The sequence below is a fragment of the Bison bison genome, unplaced genomic scaffold (assembly GCF_000754665.1).
Source record: "Bison bison bison isolate TAMUID 2011002044 unplaced genomic scaffold, Bison_UMD1.0 scf7180017864263, whole genome shotgun sequence".
NCBI lineage: Eukaryota > Metazoa > Chordata > Mammalia > Artiodactyla > Bovidae > Bison > Bison bison.
Genome location: NW_011494835.1, coordinates 4,001,396 through 4,010,601, shown reverse-complemented (window position 1 = coordinate 4,010,601; position 9,206 = coordinate 4,001,396). Strand labels below are relative to the sequence as shown.

At 41.2% G+C, this 9,206-nt stretch overlaps 1 protein-coding gene across 1 annotated transcript in view; it reads right to left on the bottom strand.

Annotated features, from left to right (window-relative positions):
• SLC9B1 (solute carrier family 9, subfamily B (NHA1, cation proton antiporter 1), member 1) overlaps window positions 1-8,584 on the bottom strand; it is a 69,774-nt gene extending 61,190 nt beyond the window's left edge. Inside the window, exon 1 of the mRNA XM_010848273.1 lies at window positions 8,479-8,584. The gene's annotated coding sequence lies outside the window, so the exon portion shown is untranslated. The remainder of the gene's footprint in view (window positions 1-8,478) is intronic.
• Window positions 8,585-9,206: the final 622 nt, after the last annotated feature.

Here is a 9,206-nt window from a genome sequence, read left to right as displayed (position 1 = left end):
ACCAATACAGTATACTAACACATATATATGGAATTTAGAAAGATGGTAACAATAACCCTGTATGCAAGACAGCAAAAGAGACACAGATGTATAGAACAGTCTTTTGGATTCTGTGGAGGCGGGAGATGATTTGGGAGAATGGCATTGAAACATGTATAATATCATATAAGAAACGAATCGCCAGTCCAGGTTCGATGCAGGATACAGGATGCTTGGGGCTGGTGCGCTGGGATGATCCAGAGGGATGGTATGCAGAGGGAGGTGGGAGGCGGGTTCAGGAACATGTGTACACCCGTGGCAGGTTCATGTTGATGTATGGCAAAACCAATACAATATTGTAAAGTAATTAGCCTCTAATTAAAATAAATAAATTAAAAAAAATAAAAGTTATATTTAATGAGACTACCTTTTATAAAGAGCAATCAATCTAGATCAGTTTTTTTTAAGGTAATGATTAGCTAGCATTACTGTTTAATAAGGACAATACAAATCTGAACAATACTACTCCAATTCAAATGGACTCTGCCACTATTAAAATTTCTATGGATATTCAGTTCTCATTAATCAGATATTATCGTGAATTTTTATTCTTTTAAGGTGCCCAGATGTTGTCTCCACAATAAAATGGTAAGGTATTCCAGGATTCAGAGTATGTTTTATATTCATTTGGTCACTTCTCTACCCTCCCTTTCTCTCTCTAGTTGTTTATCCTTGGGCTTCTTTACAAGCTTCTTTCTTTCTATCTATCCCTTAAATGTGGAAGTTCCTTGGGATTTTGCCTTATGCCCTTTTTTCTTATCACTCTATTTTTTAAGAAATTTACTTTACTCCCAATGGCTCTAATTATGACCAGTAAGCTGATGAGTCTGGGCTAGAGAAGCCCTCCTGAGATTCTATCTGGTATATTTACCAAAATATTGAATATCTCTACTTGACCACCTTTATAAGTATCTTAAGCTCAGTCTATGCACAACTGAACCCAAGACCTTTCCCCACCAAATCTATTCCTTCTTCAGAAAATTTACTATCTCAGAGTAAAGCTACCATCTACCTAGTTGCTCAAGTTAGAAACTGAGGAGTCATTCCTTCTCCCCACTTCTCCTTTTCTGCCAACATTCAGTGAGTTACTAAATCATAACACAAGGTCCTAAATATTTAAAAATTTTTTCCACTTTTCTTCATGTAAATTGCCACTACCACAGTCCAGGCCATAAGCACCTTTCTCCCTAAACACCATAATGGCCTTTCCAATGGTTTTCCCCATTTTTCTAGCCTTGGTCCTCCCTACTGTAATTTTCATAATGCAGAGTAATCTTCTAAAATGTTGAGTGACCTGCTTAATATTCTTGAATAGCTTCCCATAGAAGAAAAACATCCAGACTCCTCAAACTCAGCTTACACAGCCCTCTGTTATAACAGCTAACTTTGTCCTTGTGTATCTCCTTATTCTTCACTTGGCATTCTAAACTTCAACTGTACTAAACTGTAGTTCTTCACTGTGGTCATGCTTTACATCTTCAAGACTTTATCAATTTTATATGTTGTCTCCTCACTCCACACCCTGGCTTTTGGCCCAGCTAATTCTACATAGTTTAAGAAGTCATTCTTGTAGAAGCTCCCTTCAGTCTGCATTCTTATGGTAGGATCCACCCCAGTATGATAACTGCATGTTTGATTACCATCCCTTTTTCACTTAATAAATATTGAGAGTACACTAAGTAACTGGCACTGTATTCTTCCTTATATAGAATTTAGTCAGTATAGGGTATTGTGGCAGAGAAGGAAATGGCAACCCACTCCAGTGTTCTTGCCTGGAGAATCCCATGGGAAGAGGAGCCTGGTGGGCTGCTGTCTATGGGGTTGCACAGAGTCGGACACGACTGAGGCGACTTAGCAGCAGCAGCAGCAGGGTATTGTGGAAGCACATATGATATATGGTAGTGGTAGTTTAGTTGTTAAGTCGTGTCTGACTCTTGTGACCCCATGGGCTATAGCATGCCAGGCTCCTCTGTCTATGGGATTCTCCAGGCAAGAATACTGGAGTGGGCTGTCATTTTCTTCTCCATGTACGATACATGGGATCCAAGAAATGCTTCTCAGAGACTCGCATTTTCACCTGTTTTCTCAGTAGACTGAATCAGTGCTGATTTCATAATCATTTCTGAGTTCTTTGAATTACGTAACATAATAAATGGTGGATAAATATCTAATCCCATTAACTGTTGGATTTTAAACACGTACAAAATGTTTTCACATTGTATGAGGATTCCAGGCAACCATGACTTTCTACTTAGCAGAGTTTTTCTTTGCTATCACTTTGGATATAATGGAGTGTAAAAAGTGTAAAAGCAAACTGCTACTGTGAAAGATATGGGACTTATTATCAGAATACCATGGTTAATAATTTTGCTGCTTTCTGATTATGTGTCCTTTGTCAAGATCCTTAACCTCTCTAAGCCTCAGTTTTCTTATCCGAAAAAGGTAGTTATAAATTCAAATGAGATAAGAGAAAATGAAAGTATAACACAAAATGTAAAGGAGTATCCAGATGATATTATTATTATTGTTATTAGAAGGACTACAGATCAGGTCTTCCTGTTATTGGCCATCTCAGCTCTATAAACAGGAGTTCCAAATCTCCTCCTTCATCTTCCCTTTAGCACCTAAAATGTTGGCTTTTGTACTTTAATAAACACATATGCATGGGAATGTTTTAAAAAACAAAGATAAATACTGTATGATTTCACTTATAAGTGGAATCTAAAACAAACTAATGAATATAACAAAAAAGAAACAGACAGACATAGAGAACAAACTAGTGGTTACCAGTGGTGAGAGGGAAGAGGGAGGGGCAATATAGGGGTAGCAGATTAAGAGGTACAAACTACTATGTATAAAACAAACAAGCTGCAATGATATATTGTACAGCACAGGGAATACAGCCAATGTATTGTAATAGCTATAAATGGAGTACAACGTTTAAATATTGTGACTCACTATGCTGTACACCTGAAGCTTATATAATATCATATATCAACTATATCTCTCTAAAATAAAAGTCACATAACAAGTATTGACAATGATTTGGAGAAATAGGATCCTCCTCTACTGCTGGTGATAATGTTAAATGATACAGCCACTTTGGAAAACAATCTGGCAGTTCCTGAAATGATTTCACATAGTTACCAGATGACCTAGCAATTTTACTCTTAGGTATATTCTCAAGAAAACATATTTCCACACAGAAATCTATAAACAAATATTTATATCAGCATTATTAATAATAGCCAAAAGGCAGATCAACCCAAATATTCATCAGCAGATGAATGGATAAGCAAAATGTGGTACACCTACACAACGGAATATTATCCAGCCATTAAAAATACATGCTATGATAAACCTTGAAAACATCATACTAAATGAAAAAAGCCAATCACAAAAGATTACATATTATCCATTTATGTGAAAGTATATAATAGGGAAATCTACAGAGACAGAAAGTAGATTAGTAGTTGGGTAGGGTTAGGAACGGAGAAGGCAATGGCACCCCACTCCAGTACTCTTGCCTGGAAAATCCCATGGATGGAGGAGCCTGGTGGGCTGCAGTCCATGGGGTCGCTAAGAATCGGGCACAACTGAGTGACTTCACTTTCACTTTTCACTTTCATGCATTGGAGAAGGAAATGGCAACCCACTCCAGTGTTCTTGCCTGGAGAATCCCAGGGACGGGGAAGCCTGGTGGGCTGCCGTCTATGGGGTCACACAGAGTCGGACACGACAGAAGTGACTTAGCAGCAGCAGCAGCAGCAGCAGGGTTAGGAATGGGGAGGACACAAAGTTTTTAGCAATAAGGCATGGGGTTTAAGGTGATGAAAATGTTCCAAAACCATAGTGACAGTTATTCATATCTGTGAATACACCAAAAGCACTGAAATGTATACTTTAAATAAACAAATAGTTTATGAATAGTATATATATGAATGATAATAAATTTGATTTAAAACAAAAACAAAACACACACACACAGATAAACAAGCCAAAACATTTAACAAGTAAATATTAAAGGGACAAAAGAGTTAGAAATACCAGTCATTGAAAATCTAGAATTTAGACATATGGAACAAAAAATATCAGGCCACAATTTTTGAGAAAATGTTAACTGGAAGTGTAGGTGGCACAAAACAGTAACAATTTGAATCATTTCTGTCAGTAAAATAGTACCACGTTATGCTAAGGCAGGATATGTGGGTTCAAGGACTAGGTTAGCCACTAACTTATCTACTGACACCCAAGTGCTGCCCACCCACCACTCTCATCTTTCAGTTTCTTGATCTCCTTGGCTCCTATGATCCTTTTTCCACCCTATCTTAGCTACACACTCACAAGGCCACAAACATCAAATGGCCACTCAATTCTGCCCAGCTATGCTACTATGCTTCTCTAGTATTGCTACAGATTGAATATTTGTATCTCCTCAAAATCCATATGTAGAAATCCTAACCCTCATTGTGATGGTGGTATTAGGAGGTGGGCCTTTGGGAGGTGATTAGTTCATGAGGGCAGAGCACACATGAATGTGATTAATGCTCTTATAAAAGAGACCCAGAGAGCTCCCTTGCCTTTTTCAGACACATATGAACCAAGAATTGAGCCCTCACCAGACACTGAATCTGCTGGCACCTTGATCTTGGACCTCTCAGCATCTAGAACCGTGAGAAAAAAATTGTTTGTAAGACAACCAGACTGTATTTTTTGTTGTTGTTACAGCAGCTTGAATGAACTAAGACAAGTATGACTGCTTCTGTGTTCAAAATGACTATTTTTATATTTTCTCTTCACCTCTTAAAACTTTCATCCAAATGTTCCTTCTCCTACGAACTTCAGGCAGAAACTCATCTTCTGATCACTGAATCCACCCCTGTATCTGCATCTCTACCTATACTCGCTGCCTTTCTTCTCGTTACTATGTTTTATGTTCATGTTCCTAGGTCGACATTTCTACATATTCCCTGGACTCAATTCCCTCTCACTTTCTGAGAGACCCCACTTTTAAGAGCTACATTTTCTCTCTTGTACAATATTTTCTCCCTCTACACTGGATCACTCCCATTAGCTTAAAAACATACTTAAGCATCCCCATGGTTAAGAATTCTACTTCGACCCCATATATGCCATTTCTCAGTTCTTCTTCATAGTGAAATATCTTGAGATATCCACAAGCTACGCCCATTTCTTCACATTACACATACTCTTTATTGCGCTTATCAAAACTCAGCAGTCATTTATTTTACATTACCTCTCAGCATGTGTCAGTACCATTAGCCATGCTTTGTCATCTTGGTTTCTTAAGTCACCACATGCTTCGGGTTTTCTTCCTATCTCACTGCTTACTCCATCTCCTTTGCTTGCTTCTTTTCCTCTGTTTTACCTCTAATCACTGGAATGCTCTCTATGAACACACTTTCCCTAGGCAGTTTTATCTATTAATTCATGCTGATGTCTCTCAACTTTGTATCTTTGGTCCCATATACACAACTCAAAACTCAGAACTTTAGATTTTTAATAAGCAGATCAAATGTAAGGTGAGCAAAATAAAAATACTCCCCCTATACACACATTTTCTTCCCAAGTTTTTACTATTTGGTAAATGGGAAAGTGTTAGTTGCTCAGTCGTGTCTGATTATTTGCAACCCCATGGACTGTAGCCCACCAGGTTCCTCTCTCCAGGGCATTTTCCAGGCAAGAATACAGGAGTGGCATTCCCTTCTCCAGGGAGGGGATCTTCCTGACTCAGGGATTGAACCCAGATCTCCTGCATTGCAGGCAGATTCTTTGGTAAGTGGAAAAATCATGCACTAAAGCTCAATCAGTCCTGGGTGTTCTTTGGAAGGAATGATGCTAAAGCTGAAACTCCAGTACTGTGGGCACCTCATGCGAAGTGTTGACTCATTGGAAAAGACTCTCATGCTGGGAGGGATTGAGGGCAGGAGGGGAAGGGGACGACAGAGGATGAGATGGCTGCATGGTATCACCAACTCAATGGACGTGAGTTTGAGTGAACTCCGGGAGTTGGTGATGGACAAGGAGGCCTGGCGTGCTGCAATTCATGGGGTCGCAAAGAGTTGGACATGACTGAGCGACTGAACTGAACTGAACTGATTGAAGGCTCAATACAAAAATCCAGAAGCTTCTTTCTTTCACTCCTGTATTTAAAACATCATCAAGTCTGTAGGTTATGCCACCAAATATATCTCACACCCAATGATGTGGTTTATACCACATTAGCCAAAACTATGGTCATTCCTTCCTGGATTACCACATTCTGCTCCTACTCTTGCCCCCCATCCCCTATGGCCCATTCACCACATAACAGGTGGAACAAATCTTTATACAATAAATCAGATTGTATTACTCCCTACCAAAAAAACTCCCTGTTGGTTTCTCATCACACTTTTAATAAATAAATTCCTAGCTTATGGGTAGATCCCCATGACCGATTCAAAGCCCTACATGCTTGGGCCCCTACCTATGCTCTCCAAGCTCATCTTGTTCCACTTTTTCTACCTTCCAGCTACAGCATTCTTAATGATGTTCTTTGAAAGAGTCAAGTTCTTTCCTACCTTGGGTTTTTGCAATTGTAATTTCTTTTACCTGCAATATTCTGATCCCCAGTATTTCCTTGGCTGGCTTTTTTATGTCACTGAGGTCTCAGCACAAACATCAACTCTTCAGAGAGGCCTTCCCTAACCAATCAATCTAAAGTAACCACTCTCTGAGGTCCTCTCACTTCACACTGTTTTACTTCTTCACTGTACTCACCATTATCCAAGTTTCCTTATACATATACTGTTTACCTGTTTATTTTGTATCTTCATTAAAATGTAAGTTCCATGAGACAGGAATCTTGCCAGTCTTTTTTAACCATGATATTCACAATGCCTGGCAAATCCCCTAAAAATATCTCAGCAAGTCACTGACCTGAGCAAGTCACTCGACCTCTCTAGCTTATATTTGTGAGCTTACTATTGCTAGACTTACCTCTGGGTCTAGAGAATACAAAAGAAAATATGGTGTAGCTCCTTGAAAATCTTCCCTTTTAAATTATTTACTGAATGTATTTACTGTATATTGTACTATGTTTCAGTGGGCTGTGCTTAGTTGCTCAGTGGTGTCCAACTCTGTGACCCCCGGACTGTAGCCCGCCAGGCTCCCCTCTTCATGGGATTTTCCAAGAAAGAATACTGAAGTGGGTTGTGGTGCCCTACTCCAGGTGATCTTCCCAATCCAGGGATCGAACCCAGATCTCCCACACTGTACGCAGATTCTTTACCGTCTGAGCCTCCAGGGAAGCCTATGTTCCAGGGACGGGGAAGTACTATGTTCCAGGGACTGCCTAATCTCAGTGTTTAGTTCCCTCTTCAGTAAAATGGAGCTTTGTTAACCAACTTTATCTCACAGGTTGTATAAACAGGATGAGTATGAAAATAATGTACAAAATGGGAAGTGCAATAAAAATGTTACTTTATATATTGCTATTACTGCACCTGCCTCTATCCTTTTGTCTGGTATTGGGCAGGAGTTAAAACAAGAGAGTCAACTGACAAAACCAGTGGTATAAATTCTAGTACTCACAGAAGGTAGTAAATATGAATATCCATTTCATAGGCACAGTGACCAAAACGTCTGGGGTTTGAATTCTTTACGTGTGAGAGTAACGTGTTAATTTCCCATACTTCTGTTGCACAAATAACAGTACTATTTATTCTTATGGAAAATTATTTAGTGGGGTCTGACCTTTCTCGGTGCGACCCAAGCCAATCTTTCCTCTCCATCATCCCATCTGATCTTTTATAGACTACAGGACACACACAGAGCGGCGTCGTGGGCCAGGTGCAGGCCTCTCACAAGGACTCCTACACGATAAGCCTGACACATGGTACCTGTGCAACAACAGCCCTCTATCCTTCAAAAGCACTGATCTGAAGGGCTTGTCCACGGCGATCAAAGCCGAAAGAAACAGGCGGGGTGAGGGGCGCGGGAGGAGGGAGGTGAGCCTTCCAGTATCAGCAACCAATCCTGGAGCACACCTTCAATCACAGGAGCTTGCGAACGTTCATTTGCAGATATTCACCATCTGTACGAGAGTCTGCGCTTAATAAAATTAATTTTTCTGTCAGTCTTGACTGACAAACCTCTTCTTTCTTATCTGCGAGTACTCCGTAAAATGAGAGAAAGAAATGGAAGAGGAACGGAGAGAATAGAGAGACACGTGGGGTGAGGGAGCAAAGAAATGAGTCAGAGAGAGGAGAGAAGAAATAAACATCTGTGGCTGTTTCCCTAGAGCCCGGCAAAGGAGCAGGCGTACGCTCCTTAGAGCGAAGGAGACGGGAAGGCGTTCCTGGGCGCCACCGGAGAGGAAAGACCGCGGGAAACGAGGGACTAGTGCCGAAAGGAAGGGTAAAGACAAATTGGCTGTACCTACAATCTCTACAGCAGCTCCCGCTGCCCAGGGAGCGACGCGGGAGCACAGCAACCGCCACCGGGCCCACGCGCAGCCCTGAGGCAAACGCTACAGATCGCCAGAGTATGGGCGGGGCTAATGCGAAGGGGCGGGGCTGCCGACTGCGGGCTGAGCTGACGCGTTTAAGTGGCGTCACGGTCGCCCCATCCTTCGGAGACGGAGGTTTCTGGAGCCCTCTGGAACCGCCTGGTGTGTTTTCAGTTTATTCTACCCGTTCCACGTCTCTTCAGAGTATTGACTTATTGTGTTGTAAAAGTCCGGAGATGGCGTTGACCTCAGAGGGCCGCTGAGCCAAAAAGCAACGCCACGGGATGCATGTGCCGGAAGTACCTTGTCAAAACTTTAGACGGTGTTTCTCTTTACGTCAATTTTAGTACAGCCTTAAAAGGAGCACTTTCTGGGGTTAGGACTGCGCTCAAAATTCACTGCCACTTTGTAGCTTTGGGGCCACAGGGAAATATATAATCTCTCTGAGCTTTGGGTTTTTCTTCTCTGTAAAGGATGTGGTGGTGTTGTGAGAATAAATTGATGTGTGGCAAGTGTCTGGAACAGAGCTTCAGTTCAGTTCAGTTCAGTCGCTCAGTCGTGTCCGACTCTTTGCGACCCCATGAATCGCAGCACGCCAGGCCTCCCTGTCCATCACCAACTCCGAGAGTTCACTCACACTCACGTCCATCGAGTCAGT